This window comes from Protopterus annectens, chromosome 10.part0, assembly GCF_019279795.1.
Source record: "Protopterus annectens isolate FY-2018-M chromosome 10.part0, PAN1.0, whole genome shotgun sequence".
NCBI classification, from domain to species: domain Eukaryota; kingdom Metazoa; phylum Chordata; order Ceratodontiformes; family Protopteridae; genus Protopterus; species Protopterus annectens.
In genome coordinates, this window is record NC_056744.1 from 703,545,657 (window position 1) to 703,564,646 (window position 18,990).

Here is an 18,990-nt window from a genome sequence, read left to right on the forward strand (position 1 = left end):
GTTATACACTTCCTTGAAATTGCAAGTATAGTCCATATTAGATACATGTTTGACCTATTCAAATGAGGACCTTCGTTCACATTTAATAATACAAGAGCTTTAGTTAAATAAAATGATTCATTAAATAAAAAGTTAGTAATACCATTCCAAAATGGCTTAATTTTAACACAATCAAAGAAAATGTGGTTCCACTCTGCATTGTGTACTTGCTCACGTCTCCAACATATTCTTTTTTTGGAAGAACTAATTTTACTAATTCTGTCTGGGGTTAAGAATGCTCTGTGCAAGCATTTCCAATTAAAACTTTCCAGTATTGTATAAAGGATGTATATTTTATCAATGATAAGGTATTTGTTTTGATGTCTTCAGTTAACTGTATTGCGTGTCCTTTTGTTATATATTTCCAATATGAGGTTTTGGGTGTTTTATAGTTTGTCAATATTTTGTAAAATTTTGAAATACTATTTCCCATGTCAAAAGTCATTATATATGATTTCATATATGTATTTCTTTTAAATGAATAATTGTTACTTATTCTGCTTAAATCTTGTGAATATGACAGAATACTCTAAAGTTAGCCAGTCCTGTTGTGGAATTTTGTATGTTGTTTTCATTACTTGCATATCTAAAACTTTTAATTTTGATGCATTGGAACCAACAAACAAATCCTTTGTGTTCCCGGGAATTAATAATTTCTCTATCTATTTTATGTGGATAGTTCTTGGTGACTATAAATGTTACTAAACGATCATACCAGATCTTTAAATCTATATTTGCATTAATAATTTTCCTAAATTAGTCAATGTAATAATTGATCATACGAGGTTTAGTGGGTTTAGTTATGTTATATTGCATACTAATACATATGTGCCATGGCAAATTGTTTTTATCTGCTATTTGAAATTATTTTTGTAAATCAAATTAATTTATTGATATTACAGTTAGTAATACTTTCCAATTTGCAGAGTAATTTGGACTTATCCATTCTGAGATTGTTTTCATTATTGATGCTTTTATATATCTTTCTATATCAGGAAAATTTAATCCTCCATGGTCTGATATGATGGATTAAAGCTATTCTGTTTCTATTGGGAATTCATAAAAATGTTATTAGGCATGAATTTATTTCTTTAAGTATATTCCTTTCTGGTAACAGTTGTATTGCCAAGGCTATATATAGGATCTTGGGCATTAAAACCATTTTTATTAAGTGTAGTCTATCTTCAAATGTCAATATTATTTTGTTCCATTTTTCCACAGAGATTTTAAATGTGTTGATGTTATTATTGTAGATTTTTGAGACTAATTCAGTATTATCCTTGCATAACTCAATTCCTAGATATTTTAAGGTAGATTCCGGTTTCCCTATGATGTGACCCCCCCCCCTTAGACTGCAGTTCTTTTTTTTTTATTTAAAAATAATTTTGATTTATTGAAATAGAGTCCTAAAGTCATGTGAAATTTGTCAATTAATACATCTAATTCTTCTAATGTCTCTTTTGTATTAGATTTTAGTAATATGTCATCAGCAAATAGCATTACTTTAGAATTGTATTGTTCCTAAACATCTATTCCTTTGATTTTTATATTGTTACAAATTGAATCTGTCGGAATATTTCAATAGCCAGAACAAATAGAATTGGTGACATGGGACATCTTTGTTTAGTGCCTTTTGTTATATGTATAGATTCAGAGGTAAAAAGACCTTATTTTTACATATGCTAAATTATTTGTATGTATATATATATATATATATATATATATATATATATATATATATTTAGGAGATGAACACAGGATGTAGGAAATTCAAATAGCATTAGGATTTTGAATAAATAGTCCCAATTTAGGGAATCAAAGGCTTTCTCTATAGCTAAGCTAATTATGAGTGTTTCTTTATTAAGATAATCTATAAGAGAAGTTATCCTTTTAATATTGTCATGTGTGTCTATGATATATAAATCCAGTTTGATCTTATTTATTGTTTTGGATGGTGGTATTTTCATTCTGTTAGTTAATATTGTCATAAATATCTTATAGTCATTATTTAATAATGGTATAGGTCTATATGAGGTACAGAGGATTGGTGATTGTTTGCCTTTAGGATTGGTGTGATTAAAGAATATCTCCAAGAGGGTGGTATTAAAGCTTGTGACTGAATTTCTAATAGAGTTTTATGGAAGAGGGGATAGTATCTTTGAAGGAAAAATTTTATATATTTCCATAATTATGCCATCTATACCTGGAGCTGTATTATTTTACCCTATTTTATTGTATCTGTAATTTCTTTGTAGGATATGGGTGCTTGCAGATCTAGTTTTATTTTTTCTGGTATATTTTATATTGGAACATTTTTCATCGATTTAATTGATCGATATGCATATTTTCTATTTGGAAATGTTCCATATAGTGATTTCTGTAGGCACAAAGAATGTCATCTATATCCGAGACATTTTTCCCTTTCTTTTCAAAGAAGATACTTTTAATGTTGTTAGATTTTGATTGTATTTTGATTCTTGTGAATAAATTATGTAGATATCTGGAAAAGTGGCCAAGGTATTAATTTTTAGTTTTTTTAAAGCTAAAGTAGTTTTATGTTATAATTTCATTGTATTTATTGTTTAATACTTCTAATTGCCTTTTTCATGTCCAAATGATTTTGATTTTTTTTCAGCTTTTACTGACAAAAGTTTGGATTGTAGATCTAATAATTCAGAATCCCATTCTCTGATGTTTTTATACCAATTTAGGGTTTTACCATATATGTAAGCATCTGAGTCCCATATCATTTTGTCTCTGTGGTGTAATTAATATCTAAGAAGAACTGTAACTCAGATAATAGCCAGGGTTTGAACTCTTTAATTTTAGTTGTATATGCTGGAATTCTGGAGTTAAAGACTAATGGTTATATCCATTTTGAAGTTTTAGTATCCATGAATTGTGGTCTGAAAAAGGCCAAGGAGTGATTGAGAGATTAATGATTTTAGAGTGCAAGTCATGGGCAGCAAATATTTTTTCTATTCTAGTTTGGGTACCAAATCTGTGATCTTGATGGGAAAACAACAAAGATTTATCTTTTTAAATTTGAAAGTATCTACAAGATGAAATGATTCTACCCACTTGTTTAAAGCTTTTGATAGAGCAGATGTATGCAGTGGCCTTTTATTTGTAGTTTCAGAAATATCAAATATACAGTTAAAATCTCCTCCTAATATTTAATTATTGGAAATGAAATCCAAGTGTTTTTTTAACAGTTCCTGTTCCAATGCTTGGGAACCAGTATAGATTGGCTAGGGTCCATATTCTGTTATTATATCTAACTATTACTAATGTCATAAGGCCTTCTTTATCTTCATACTTATAAATGATTTCTGGGTTAATCACACTTGTTTTCCATAAAATTGTTACCCCTTTTGTTCATAGGTTCATACTAGGCTGTCTGCCCTAGGGCATTTATAAGCCTAGCCAGAGTGTGTTTGGCTTTCACCACCCATTTTTAAATTAATTTTGCTATGCCCTTTTTTGAGGTTAGTATACTGTGCCTCTGTCTAACAGTGACACAGAAGTGATACCCGGGGTTAGCCTATGATCTCCCATCCACTCATCAAGATTCCTCTTGAAGAGAGTCAATGAGGGACTCTGCCTAACCTGGACTGGGATTTTATTCCAGAGTGAAGGGAGCCTCTGGGTTATGAATCTGTCCCTCCAGCATGTCCTATTTATTTCAGTGCTGTGGTTCAAGTCTCTCGAGCAGTAGCTCGATGGGATTTGGATTTTCTGAGGTGCAGCATGTCCATTAATTCCGGGTTGGACATGGCTTTATACGTCAGGCACAGATCGCCTCTGAGCAGGCGGTATGCCACTGAGTAGAGCTGGAGTTTCTTTAACCGGGCAGCATATGGCATCTGTTTGAGCCCTTTGATCCTCTTGGTGAGGGACTTTTGGGGTCTTTCCAGTTACTGCAGGTGTCTGGTAAGGTACATTCCAAAAGGGGCATTGTACTCAATTATGGGCCTGATGAGGGATGAGTAAAGAGGCACAATGACTTCCCCTGATCTAGATGTGAATTCCTTCATGATTAGGTAGGCTATATAAAATGTTATTCTAACCACTTTGGCCACATGGTTGTCAAATGAGAGATTGCTATCAACTTGGGTCCCCAGGTCCCTAATTACTTCTTCTGTACTTAATGGATTACCACCTATGTGGTAATTTGTGGGCACTTTGTTTTTGCCAAAGGGGATGACTATACACTTTTTGGTGTTTAGCTTGAGGCCATGGCTCTGGCACCAGTTGTCTGTTTCTATGAGGCCCTTTTGGAGGATGCTTGTGTCAGCTGGAGAGTCGATTATGGCGCCCAGTTTGCAGTCATCTGCGAACTTGGTCAGCCACAGTACTTCCGTGTTGGCCTGTACCTCCGAGAAATATATACCGAACAAGAGAGGTCCCAGGACTGAGCTTTGTGGGACGCCACTTGTAACTGGTTTGGAGTCTGATATGGCTCCAGCAATTCTAACCATGTGGGTTCTGTCCTTGAGCCAGTGTGCAACCCATCTAGTGACATAGGGGTTTATGTTTAAAGAAACCGACCAGGTTTAAGAGGCAGGATCTGCCCTTAACAAAGCCGAACTGGGTAGGATCCAGTGTCTGTAGATCCCCGATATCTTTATTTATGAGGTCCATGATGATCCTTTTCATAGCTTTGCAGACCAAACTAGTCAGGCTTATGGGACGATAGTTTCCAGGATCCGTTGAGGCACCACCTTTGTGTAGAGGGAACTCTGTTGCTGTACGCCACTCTTTGGGTACATATCCTGTAGTAAGGTTAAGATTGAACAGTAGTTTTATGTTTGGGTTTAGCTCTTCTTGGAGTTCGTGTAGGATGCAGCCCAGGACACCGTCTGGTCCCATTGATGCTGTGTTTTTTGCTTTGGAGAGGGCGGCTCTTACCTGAGCATCTGAGATGTCAGGGGGGCAGCACTCTGCTGGGGTAGATATTTGCCCTTTTGGTGGGGAGGGGGTGGGAGAAGTTTGCACTGAACCTGTCCGCTAGGATGTTGGCAATGTCTGTGGGTTCGGTGTATTTTTTGTCATTTTGGACTAATTCTGAGCATATCTGGGAATTCCCACCCAGGTTCCTAACATAACTAAAGAAAGCCTTGTGATTATCCTTGGTGTCCTGTCTTTTGAAGCTGGCCTTAGACGATTTTATGAGTGCCCATAGTTTTTTGCTAATACTGATCAGAGATGCCTTCCCTTTTTGGGATTTTGCTCTATCATGTAGTAGCTTCCTCCTTCTATTGTATAGTTTGTTTATGGCTGGGGTCCACCAGACAGGACGTCTGCCTTTGGAGAATTGGGTCTTGGTTTTATTTGGGATTGCATGATCCATGCATTCCTGAAGGTGTTCATAGAATGTGTTTATAAAGGATTCTGCGGTCCGTATTTTCCACAGGCCCGGGGGGCTTTGAAGGATTCCACCTTGGTTTTGAGGAGTGTGAAATTTGCTTTAGAGAAGTTTTTCACTGTGGATTTCTGGGCAGGGGGTGGGGTCAGGATGTGAATATCCAGTGAGATTAGTTTATGGTCTGATCTTACCAGTGAGGGATACAATTATGGTCTGGAGCATAGAGTCCCCATGTTGGTGATGATCAGGTCCAGAATGTTTTCCCCTCTTGTGGGAGTTGGAACAAGTTGTTCCATAGCATTTGAGTTTATAAATTCTAGGAACCTTTGGGCTAGGGTGTTGGAGCTAGAGTAATGCTCCCAGTCTATGTTTGGGTAGTTGAAGTTGCCCAATATAATGGTGTTTGGAGAGACCTTCATATTTTCCAGTGTTCTCAGGAAGGCCGAGTGGGGTTCTTGGGTTTGGGAGGGTAGTCTGTAGCAGGCTATAAACTGGAAGGCAGTTTTACCCACTGTTAGTTGCACATGGATAGTCTCTGATGCTTCGTGCTGTGCCACCAACCTGGAGGTGTGGGTATCTTTGACGAATATTGATACTCCCCCTCCTTTTGTGGTTCGGTCCAAGTTTTGGGGCCGAAAAGCATGGTATGAGGTTTAACCTGGCAGTGCTGGGGTGCCCTCGGGAGCCTTGAACCAGTTTTCTGTTACTGCACAGATATCTATGTTCTCCACGCTAAGGAGAGTTTCGAGTGCGTGCATCTTGAGGTGTAGACTTCTGGCATTGAGTAGCATTACTCTTAGTTTCTTATCCCTTGTGATACCTATGGAGGTGGGTTTGTCTTTTGAGCCTTGCCTAAAAAAGGCACTATTGGGGTAGCAAGAGCCTTTGCCAATATCTGAAAGCCCAGAGGTGACAGGTGCAAGCCGTCCCTAGCGAAGCATTGTGGCTTGTCGAGCATGTCATCCCAGGCTAACAGGCATTGGATCCCCTTTGAATGACACCAATACTTAAGCTAGTTGTTGAAATTGATCATCTTGTCTTCATATTGTGGCAAGATGCTACTCAAGGTCAGGGTCATACTGGCCTGGGCTACATGCTCAGAGAGCTCCTCTGTCTCTTTTCTGCTCCTTTATGTCTCTCTTCATGTAGTCCAGGGAGGTACGTCTCGGGTCATTCACACCAGCATGGGCAATGACTGAGTCATATTTGTACTTGCCTTGGAGTGACCTGAGTGCTTGTGTTATGTGGCGGATCCTAGCACCCGACAGGCAGCTCACTGTGACCTTCTCCTTGTTCAGCCTGGTGAGCGGGACGTCAGTGTGCCTGACTATAGTCACCTATTACAAGTGTATCAGCTGTGTTGTTTAGCCTTAAGGGCTGTGACTGTTTGGCACACTGGCTTTGTGAGCTATGTGTTGCACGTGTTTTGTTTTGGGGTAGCGGTTGCTTGGGTGTCTGCTTTGGAGGTCTCTGCTGCTTAGGCAGATTTTTATTTAGAGACTCCGAGTATGTTTTTGTGTGTTTGTGTTTGGTTTGCTGTCGTGGTAAGTCTATGTGAGACTGGAATTGTAGTGAGTGTGGTTTCCTTCTCCTCCGGACTGGTTACACCAGTACTGAGTTGAGAGAGCTTAGCCTCCAGTTTGGCTATATGGTTGCATCTCTCACATGTGTTGGAATTTGTTGGGAGGAGGAGAGGGTTGTCTGTGTACATGAGGCAGTTGTAACATTGCCTCAAGATTCCCAGATTCACCAGCTGGACCGGAGAGGATATTGACAACTGACCTTTGGATATGCTAGAATAGTATTGTGAATTCCTTTATAATTGAAAAAAAGGGCCAATGGGGAATAAGGTACTCAAGGGGAGTTTGTGAGGATGTAGTGCTTTTAATTTTTTAGTGCTGACTTGGTGAGCAAGTGCCAGGTAACTTAAATGCAATGTGTTACAGGTAACTTAAATGCAAAAATGACAAACAGTAACTTTCTTTCAAGTGAACCAAGGAAATAAGTACAGTAAGCAATGCAGATATCACTAGGGATCCACAGAAGCTCTGTAAAGCCGTGTTTTAGGTGAAATTAGCGTTTCAGGGAAATAAGCAAACAAACAAGCATACAAACAAAACTAGATTCAGCAGGCCTGGATCTAGTCTATGCTACAGCAAACAAGGTGTACCAATTTCAGTAGGAAACAGTTCAAATATGCAGGGACTATAAGCCTTTAACCAGAAATTCCCAGCTCAGAAGGGCAGAGTCCAGCCTCTCCCCCACAAAAGTGCAGACCACGAACCTTCTTAATGTAAAATAACTGGCCTGAAGCCCAAGTGCTTAAACCAGAACTAATACACTTTTAGAATAACAGACACTGAGCCCTCAATCAGCAGTTCCCAACTTGAAGGATGTAAGCTACCTGTCCTGCCACCACAGTGCAGGCCACAAACCTTCTTAATGTAAAACAACTGGTCTGAAGCCCAAGTGCTTAATCCAAAAAACTTAGAATGATAGCTACACTTTAATCAAGTTACTACCAAGCAGTAATAAATACAATTGAATACTTTAAAGAATGCCTGGATTAATGCTCAAGTTATACAAACAAAGCTAGATTCAGCAGGCCTGGATCTAGTCTATGCTACAGCAAACAAGGTGTACCAATTTCAGTAAGAAGCAGTTCAAATGTGCAGGCACTATAAGCCATTAACCAGAAATTCCCAGCTCAGAAGGGCAGAGTCCAGCCTCTCCTCCCACAAGAGTGCAGACCACGAACCCTCTTAATGTAAAACAACTGGCCTGAAGCCCAAGTGCTTAAACCAGAATTAATACAGTTTTAGAATAACGGACACTGTGCCCTCAATCAGCAGTTCCCAACATAGAAGGATGTAAGCTACCTGTTCTGCCACTACAGTGCAGACCACAAACCTTCTTAATGTAAAACAACTGGTCTGAAGCCCCAGTGCTTAAACTATAAAAGGCTTGGAATGAGTTACACCAAGCAGTAATAAATACAATTGAGTACTTTTAAGATGACGCAAAGTCAAAATAAAGTAGGAAGAAACACAAATACAGTAAAAGCAGATATAAAAATGCAAGTGGAAAGAGAGAAGAAAAGATAGAAAGGAGTAGCAGAAACTAAGCTGATTGGCCTTCTCAAATGTTCTCCCTGTACTGGGTAGAATGAGGCAATGACACTAGACTGGGAGGAAGGTCCCAGATCAAATTTACACTAAGGGCGGGCAACTGCAGAGCCACCAACTATAAAAACACTATACTAACAGTGAGGGAGGGTGGGAAACAAACTGCAGAAATGTTTCTCACAGCTGAAAAGCAGCAGTGAGCCTTTAAATGAAAGTTTTAAACATCTAAAGGAGCCTCTAGAAAAAAGAGTTTAACTGCAACAAGTTATTAGAAACAAACAACCCAACAGATGCTTAATAAAAGTGGACAATTTCCAGTTAATACCTCACACACAGTGAAACTAGCTAGAAAAATACACAGTACACAAAGTGCTATAAATAACAAAGAAATAAAGAACAAAATAAACAAAAAACAGGATACTTAATGTTATATATTATAGCTCCGAGTTTCCTCAGTGTCCTTCCTTCGATCAAGCTCACTGTGAAATTATCTTATAAGTGGATTGCACCAATATTCTATATTCCTTAGCATTCCATTTGTAATTGTCATTTGTTTTGAAATTAGTTTCTTGAAGGACGACAATTTGTGCTTTGTTCAGTTTTAAATATTTCAGTAGATTTGATCTCTTGCTATGATTGTTTAGGGTATTTAAAGATAAAGTTAAATCCATCTTAGGTTATTTAGACTATATATTTTTTGTTTTATTGTGACTATTAAATATTTTTCTCTAACTATAAAGTATATGTTTGAGCTTCTAAAGAAAATTATCAGTTTTATACTTTGAGTGTTTACCAATCAAGTAATGTTTTGGTCAGGCATGCTAAAATGTTTTTGTGAAATAAATTTAAATTGAATGTTAACAAAACTAAGATCCGCACTAGCCATGGAATGAAAATAATTCTTAATCTGATAGATAAACCTAAATCCATCAGATTATCACTCATACCTTGACAATCCAGAACATCTGAGCTCCATAAATTGAATTATCATATGGAGAATATTTGTAATGGGAATAAGCACTATTCATATTATTTTGAACAGATATAGTATAATTGTAGATTAGACAGAATTCTAATACAATATAAATGTCTACTTATTGTATAAGCAATTAATATTTACACGAAAGATGGATGACAATCAATTCAGTCATAGTAAGGTAGGATGTATCTTTTATAGCACACAATTATTTAACATATTCACCCTTATTGATGAAGTCTTTCAAAACTTATTACTTAATATAAATAGATGGTAATAATAGTTATACCTAATGTTTATAATGCAATGTATTTTACTGGATATATCAGAAGTTATATTTCATTGTTTGCCAGTATTTAAGTAATCACTATGTTACTAACTTAAAGCATCACATTTGTTTTATGTGAACATTGATGAAAGTTAGTGGATTTTAATTATCAGTGTATCCCTCCCCCCCCCCCACATTTCCTACACATAAGGTTTTTCATATCTTTCATTTCTTATAAAATGAGTGAAATTACAAGTTAAAAATAAAAAAAATTCACTTATTGTGATTAATGATTTCAAATTCCCTTTCCGTATTTATAAATTGCCATTTTATGGCATATACTGAACGTTTTTAGATTTCAATGGCAACATTCTATTTCGTATAATCAGCAAAGGTTAAACTGCGTGATTATTGTCAATTTAATAGTATTTGTTCAGAATGTGATTGTTACATTCTGTGACATTCCTATTTCAGGCTTCTGTTGTTTTCCCTTGAACAACTTTCAGTTTGTCATGTATAAAACATTAGTTACCTTGGTAACAGCTTAAGTATTATGTATGGTCAAGATGGGTTATAAAACCACAATTCAAGTTAAAGCAATTATATGACTTGTGCACATTTACTTGTATGAGAAAATCATCATGCTTTCCCTTGATGTTCAATATAGTGTATGTCATTTATGACAAGTTAAAACAGTAGTGTTATTATACACAAGCCTATGTTATTAAACTGAGTGTTTATTGTCAGTGTAATACTATTTGCTCAGAATATGATTGTTGCATTCTGTGGCATTTCAAGTTCAAGCTTCTATTGTTTCTCTTGAACAACTTTGGCTGATGTCATGTATAAAGCATTAGTTACCTTGGTAACCGCTTAAGTATTATATATGGTCAAGATGGGTTACAAAAACTACAGTTCAGGTTAAAGCAATTACATGACTTGTTATGCATATTTACTTGTATAAGAACATCCTTGATGCTCAATGTAATGTATGCCATTTATGACCAGTTAAAACAGTAGTAGTGTTATTGTACACAAGCTCATGTTATTAAAACCTGTATTTAATATCTAAATTCACCAGACTGCTTCATCTTATATAACGATTATATATTTTATGTCTAGATTTACTAAAATCATACATCACATAACTATTGTTTTTTTTTTTTGGCTGTTGCTTAGTTATTTGAGAGACTACAAGCTGTAATGCTTATTCTTATTATTAGCTCCTTCCAAGCATGTTTATAGGGTCCATTATGATACACTTCCTTCTAGCTTTTTATTTGTTATAAGTATATTTCCATCCTTGCATACACACACATATCAGTACCTCAAGCACAGGCAACAATGCCCTTCCAGTTTTGCCAGAATACCATTCACTAGTTCATGTGGTGTGTTTCCAGGCTCTTCTTAATATATCCAAACCAATATTTGTCCTTTTCCATTTTACCAGCCTGTTCCATGCAGTGGCCACTCTGCCAGTGAACCACTCAACACACCTTCCATTCCCACAGATATTTCCATGAAGGAAATCTGACTCTCTAGCACTTCCCAGCAACCCCAAACCCCCCTAGAATCAGATATCCCCATATGCCCAATACGTCTGAGTAAGCTCACCTCCCAGACCACTGCAAAGGGTACTGCACAAGACCAAGTGCTCTTAGTCTTTCACAATAACTCAGACTTCCACTCTTTATGCAAGTCTTTAATGTGTTTGGACCAAAATACATTTAAATATAAAATTGCACTTTTTTTTTTTTTTTTTTTTTTATCAAGAATCAACTTAATGAGCTAAACAAAGTGTTGGGAGGCCATCAATATGTGTACATGTGGTTTAAAACAGCTCTTTTATTATATATATATATTTTTTTTAAACCAAAACCTTCATTGTCAAGAATCATCTTGAAGGCTCCTCAGAGCCTTTAAGCATTATCGTCACTCTGTCTCCATTACCATAGCAACCCGAGAGCATCTGTTTCTGTTAGTGTGTCTGTGTACTGCATACCAGAGGCTCGCAATGCACCTGAAGCAAAGCTTAACTTAATTGCAACTTCAAGCCTAAATCCCCTCCCTTTCTGTGAGGCAGCAGCCAGGAAAAGAACAGAGAACAAACGGATAAAAAAAAAAAAAAAACTCCCAACAAGCTGCCACAAGAGGTAACATTCTTCCAGCCTTCCTACCTCTCACTCAGCAGATGTATAAACAAACTATTCTCTTCCAAAATATCCCAAATCACAGTTTTATCCACCCCTTTCCCCTGGATCCAGGCTAAAACATCAAATGTCACTTTCTAATACAAAAGCATCAGTAAACCTTGATCACAAGCCGTAACCCACAGCTTCCTGGAGACAAAACGGCAACATACAACAGCTGCCTGACACACCTGCTTCCACACGCACCATGTCAGGCTTAATCAAAAGGCACTCAAAGCTATGATACTTGCCATAATTGATATTAACTATGTTTAGACAGAATAATGACATTTGTACTATCTGCCAGACACAGCTGCATCCATGTACACCACATCAGGATTGATCAAACAACACTCGTAGCTGCCATAATTGATATTTAGACAGAATAATGATGACATTTGTACTAAGAGCTTGCTACTATTATTTAACCAGGATGTACATGACATTTCTAAATCATACTTTAACTGAAGAAGGCATTAGTCTCTGACAGCATTTTTTTTTCAAAACACTCTGCTGGCGATTGATATATTATGATAATTTGTTACATTTGAGTCTGAACTCTGATGAATGGTACCTTGTTGAATTAGTTAATTAAATTAATATAAGCTTGTTTGTGAAGAATTATTGGACTGTTTGAACATTCTGAATAAATCATTGCTGTTTCTCAGTTGTTTAAGAAACCCTCCTTTTTTAAATAAAAACAGATGACAAGTGATGTACCATATCAGTTGATACTTTGAGAGATGTAGCTGTAAGAGTTATTTTCGGACAGCTATCTTGGAATCAGTTTTTTTTTGTTTCTTCTTTCTAACATCAGTCCAATGATTTGTTTCTTTTAAGAGTAGGATCCATCCATTCCATTTCTTCTGGCACAGACACTATGTTGTTGTTTTTGATGAATATAGTAGCTTCTTCTAAGTCATTGAAGGTTCTCATCTCATTGGCAAAAAATATTTTTATCTTGGCTGGAAAGGCCAGCTGTGCTTTAATGTTGTTTTGTTTCAACAGTTTTATTATTGGCCAGACTTTTTTCCTTTGTTCTAGTATTCTGGAAGAATAATCATTGTCAATCCCTATCAGGCTTTGATTGTATTTTAAGGGTGCTTTTCTCCAAGCAGATTATAATATTAGTTCCTTGTCCAGAAATGAAAGAAATTTTATAACTATGGATCTAGGTGGAGTATTTGTTGAGTTAGAAGCAGGTTTCCTCAGTGCTCTATGTGCCCTTTCAATCCTAAATGAAAGTCCCTCTTTCAAGTCTAAAAATTCAGGAATCCAGATTGTTAAAAATGAAATAATGTCTTCACCATCAGTGTTTTCAGGCAGACCAAAGATCTTTATGTTGTTTCTCCTTTCCCTGTTATCTAAGTCATCTATTTTGTTAAGCAGCCATGTATTCTGTTTAAGCAGAAATTCTTTTTGGAATTCTTCCTCTTTGAGTCTCCCTTCAATGTCATTTAGAGAAGTCTCTATATTTGTTATTTTTGTATGGTGTTGCTGTAATAGTTCCTTAAGAGTATCAGTCTGTTTTTTGAGAATTTTAATTTGAGGTTTTCAAAGTCATTTTTTAAAGCCATCCATCTTCAAAGATAGTTCCTTTAAGGTAGATGTCGTCATTTGCAGTTCTGTTTTCAAAGCAACATCTGGATGAGAGTTCTTTGAGTTGTTCATATTCAGTGACTTAATAAATCTCCAAGTTACTTGACAGGAACATTTTTGTACATCTCCACCAAAATTGCTATTTATGTAGTTTAGTAGTTTATCTATAGATTTCTGAAGTTTTAAGCTTGAAAATTAATAAGATTTTCCTATATTATTATACTTGTTTATAGAGCTCTCAAAATTTACTGCTCTCAGTTGACCATCTAGGCTCTGCCCCCGATGTAAAGCATTTCTGATGGAGAGTGTGTTCAGAAAAAAGTCCTCCATATTTCCGTAGTCATCCTAACTCTTCACATATCACCTGTACGAGTATGCGAAGCCCTGGACTATGAATACCGCCCAAAGTATTAATTTGTCTCTGGCATTGTGCAGCTTTAGAGTTTAAATAAATAAATGTGGGTGATGAGTATGGCTTCTGCCTTCAACACATGCAGGTGTACATATTACACAGCAAGCATTATAGTTGAGTTATGTGATGCTTAAATACATCTATACTAACAGCAGTTTACTTTTAATCACCAAGTATTAAATTAAGCCTTTTAGAGATGAGCTTCTGAACTTAATTACCTTTGGGAATTTAATTTTTTAACCATGATATATGCATGTCTGTGTGAGAAATAATGCATGCAGAAGTATGTCCATCTAGGGTGATGTGATGTGCGAGTCGAGAGGATGATAATACATACTTGGCATTGCAGTATCATATGTTCATTCCACAGCCCATCATATCTTATTGCTATGAAACGGCATGATTTTTTTCTTATTTAATATGCTATTTTGTGGAATATGTATTTTAGGTGTGTAGTTTTAATATATTTTACATATCCCTTTTAGCCAGTCACTTCTTTTTTTTAAATGAGAACACACACACACACACACACACACACACACACACACACACACACACACACACACACACACACACACACACACACTGTACTGAATCGGGTAATACTTTCCTTTGCTATGCTTGCCCCACTACATTTGTAGTGCTACATATAAATGAGCACATGAACCAGCCTTTAATATACTGCAGATTTTGATATTACTTGATGACAGTAGAGTATGGTGTTAAGATGAGATGCAAATGAGTACCACAATGGAATGTGTAGCTAGCACAACTAATTTCTTTGTTTTTCTACTCATTCCAGCTCAGTAACCTACCCATGCTATGTGCCCCCCCCCTTTATACCACACATTTCCTTTGGTTTGCTTAAGAGCTGACAGGTGTAAAATACCAGTGATCCCCTCTTCTAAATGAAAAGGTGTATCACAGCCATTTAAGTAGCCAGTGAAACTGCTGCTGGAGGAAAGTGCATACAGACAACACTAATTTTTCTTCTGCAATTTCTGACCTTTCCATCTAGCTGGTTATAAAGTTTATATACCAAGCATGTAAAAAAGTAAATGCAAGCAGTCATTTTCACAAATGCAGCCTGCTGTAGGTGTTCTTCAGCAAAATAGTCTAAAATAATCTTACGAGTGTACAAGTCTACTTGGCTTCGCTGTTGAAAGAGGCCTACCTCCAGCCATTAAAATGTCTTGTTAACCAGGTATTGGAGGAAAGAGATGCCACTTAGTAGGTGGTGTATGTAGCCTGGAAGCCAAGTATGAAATTCATAATTAAACTTAAAAAAAAAAAAAAATCAGTGCAGACAGTATCTTTGGCAGTAGCAGCTTTCTACAAGTAAAGCAAATGCTACTATACTGAAGTCTGCTTTTGTTTATTAGGAACATTCTATTATTTCTGTGTGGGATCATTGAGTCTGTATTTTGTAAAGCAGTTTTATGTTCTCTGCTGTTGAAGATTACATGCTGCAAGTATCTTTAACAGTGTTTTAGTTTATTTGCTATTCTCCTAAATGTGGCCCATTGTTTTGAAATTTTAGTTGTACAAACCATTTAAAATTCCATGCCATTTATAGCTGAAAAATGAACATGTGACATTACAACTCATGAATATTAAATAAATGAAAACCAATACTTATAATATATAGCTTTAACTTTTAAGACTCATTTTTTAGCTATAAATGGCATGGAATTTTAAATGGTTTGTAGATCTGTTGAAGTCTGTATGACGAAAGCGCTCATCTATATGTGGATTTAATAAATCTTTTTATTTTATCTGGTGGACTAGTTATTGGCGTTTACAGCAGCTTGCCTTGGTTATATTGTCTATTTGCTGCTGGTGGCTTTTTTTTTTTTGTTTTCTCGAAATTTTAGTTGTAAATTATAGATCCATCTGTACACTTACTTTTGTATATGTAGAAAAGTCCATAACTGGTTTAGTACCGTCTCCAGGCATGTATTATGATCAGTACTCTCTGTCTTGGAGGCTCAGTGTCTGATTTGTACTGTAGCAGTTTTTTTCCCCAGTATGGATTTGGCCAGGATGGGAATGTTTCTTGTTTCAAAACGTTACTGTATTCAGTGAAAAAGGAGCAATATATCATGTTTTTGAGGTATGGTAGAGTAATGGAAATCGAGACATTCTTTTACAGTGTTCGAAATATAACATTTTAGCAGTAAAAGATGGAGAAATGTCTTCCATGTTCTTAAATTATCCCGCCAGAAGTTTGTTTAAACTTTAAGTATGTATATGGTTGAAGGCAGGCAGGACTTCCTGTTAAGTACAGAAGCATCTTCAAAACATTTTCTTTGTTCTCTGGCACTGGGTTCTCGTAGAAAGGTAGCCTTCAACACAAAGACCTATTTCCCACTGATCTTTAGTACAGTTGGAAGACTCAGAGTTGCTGACCCTCTTCAAATCCTTGACCCTGCCAATAATACAGGTTGAACAACTGTTGTATTCTAGATATCATGACACACGGCAGTAACTGGGAGAATTGCAAACTGTTAATTGCATAAAGCAAATTGATTGCCACTGTCTGCTAGAGAGATTCTCCTTTTTGCTGTCTTGATATTTAAAATTCTGAATGTGGAATACTGCTGCTGTCTTGCCAGTAGACAGGTTGTTAGTAATTATAATGTTACCTTTTGATCCAGATTCACAGGGTTTTCAAACTCATGAAGCCTACTTCTTTATTACAGTTGAAATAATTTTCCAAGATTTTCCCAGTTTCTTATAGTCCGCATCCATGTATAGTTAGAAATTTGCAAAACCTCTACAAGTTTTAAACCGAATAAAAGGAATACGTGATCACTGCATGAGTGTAGATGTTTTGTAGATGCTGGCTATCTTAACTGTCAAGTAAATGCTCTTTTTCTGTTATGTTTTTTTCCCCTGCTAGGAACCTGAGATGCTATAAGTGGAGTATTTACCTTTGTGGTTCCAATTTAATAATAAATTATTCCCATTCCCTGCTTTTTTAGCACTGCATCATAACTAGATAACTAATGTGTAAGATATATTCCTGCATCAAACAATGTTCTAAGTATTGTATAAACAGGTATGGCTAATTATCACTTTTGGTAACATGTATGTGTGTAATTTTAAGTAACTTTATTTCACTGTATCTGTTACTTGTGTTAAATCTATTGCTTTTGGCTAGGAATATGGCTGAAAAGGATCTTAGAATTAGTGAAGTTAGTCAGGAAGTGCATCTATTTGTACAGCTTTTCAACATCCCACATTAAAGACGTAGGTAGATATGCTGCCATTTTTGTCCTGCTGTCAAAGCAGTAACTTATAACATTTAAAATGCTTGTCCTTTTTACCCATTCTTATTATGATGTTGGTAAGTTGTGTTAAAAAAGAAGCCTTGCCTCACTAGTTACCACATGTTGTGACTTGGGGGAAAAACTCCAGAAAAAAAAGGCTTGGATGAAAATGTGTCAAATTTTGTATGGGATGTTGCTTGATTGCTTACATCACGAGTATAAAAACACAGTGGAGCAAACGTGTACCTTGCAGTGTGCATCCTAGGAAATCTGGACATTGTTTTTGTTTCAGCACTTGTACTGCGAATGCCATATGAACAAACATGTCTGTTTAATGCAGTTTCTGGCCTAGCCATATCCTGAACATTTCAAATTGTATACAACATCACTTTAAAGATTATTTTGTTTCCTCATAAATGGTGAGTGTTGGCACATTCAGACTTGTCTGTCCATTTGTTCTCTGAAGTTCTGTTTCAGGTATTTTTTCTTGCCATTCCCTATAGACATGTAGACCTCACAACACCTCTGTGACTCTATAGCTTACCCTTGGGCTGTTTTCATTGCTGCCATGGTGTAAATATTCACCAAGTAGATCCCTTAATTCTGGGGAAGAGTAACATTGTTGGGGAATGCACCCAAGTCCTGGTGTATATAAGAGTAACAGCTGGGCGGTTATGTCTGTTGCATTTGCAGCTAATCCTTTATTTTTAGGGTGTCATTATTTCTCTAGGAAGTTATCTTGTATAGTAAGCTGTTTGTGGTACAGTGCTTGTACTTTAACAAGCTTGGCTATCTGCAGCACACCTTAAACATTTGTGTAGAACTGCAGAGGGATTCTTTTGGTCCTGGCAAGGAGTCTCTGTAATGACACAGCTTTCCTCCACCTCAAGTTCTGGTCACAGACCATTCTGTCTGCTGTCCTTAGCTGACTGATATCCACTCACCACTAGGCAAACTCTGCTCATCAGGTAAGTTGAATAATATATACCTTGGCATCAGGCTGTCATCTTTTCCACTCTTTTGTTTCAAGTATTTTCAGTAACAAGTATCACAGACTGTGTAGGGCTCATCCTATATACATTTTGTAAAAGATCTTACAGCTTATAGTGGTTAGTATAATATTTCATTTGGGTAAATGTTTTGTCAGAGTAACTTGCTTTACATTTGCTTTGTGGTTAAGCAATGTTTTATCATGCTGCACCCCTCGTATGAACCCTTCTATATGTTATTTCAATGTTCTGAGTCAGCTATAACCTTAGAAAGCGAATGGGCTTTATGTTAGTAAAATAGCTGTATCTAGCTGTTCAACTAAACAATAATTTGCTATAGTTTAGCACAAAAATGCAAAAAAAAAAAAATAATTCAGACTTGAGGGTTGTGTTTTATAAATTTTTCCCCCGTGTAGCTTAGTAAGTAGCTGTCATCATTTCTTCATAGTTGTATAGGTCTTTATAAACCATTCATCTGATCCATACATTGCACATTTTTTATAGTAAATAAATTGAAAGTACTTGTCAGGTTTTTTTTCATGCAGCCTTCTCCACAGGTGCAAAAGTTGTTGCAGTCCAAAATGTTAACTGTTCATCCAATTTATGTATTTGTAATGTGGATAAATGCTGTTTTCGTATAGGTATCACTTTTTTGCATAACTTTGATAAAGTATATAATGTTCAAGTATAAAATTGTGACTACTGTTGTGTTAAACAGGAAAGGTGATTCCTTTCTGTTGAATGCCAAGTTTG

At 36.3% G+C, this 18,990-nt stretch overlaps 1 protein-coding gene across 1 annotated transcript in view; it reads left to right on the forward strand.

The window, feature by feature from the left end:
* LOC122814193 (inaD-like protein) overlaps positions 1-18,990 on the forward strand; it is a 464,245-nt gene that overhangs the window by 49,033 nt on the left and 396,222 nt on the right. The gene's annotated exons all lie outside the window — the stretch shown is intronic.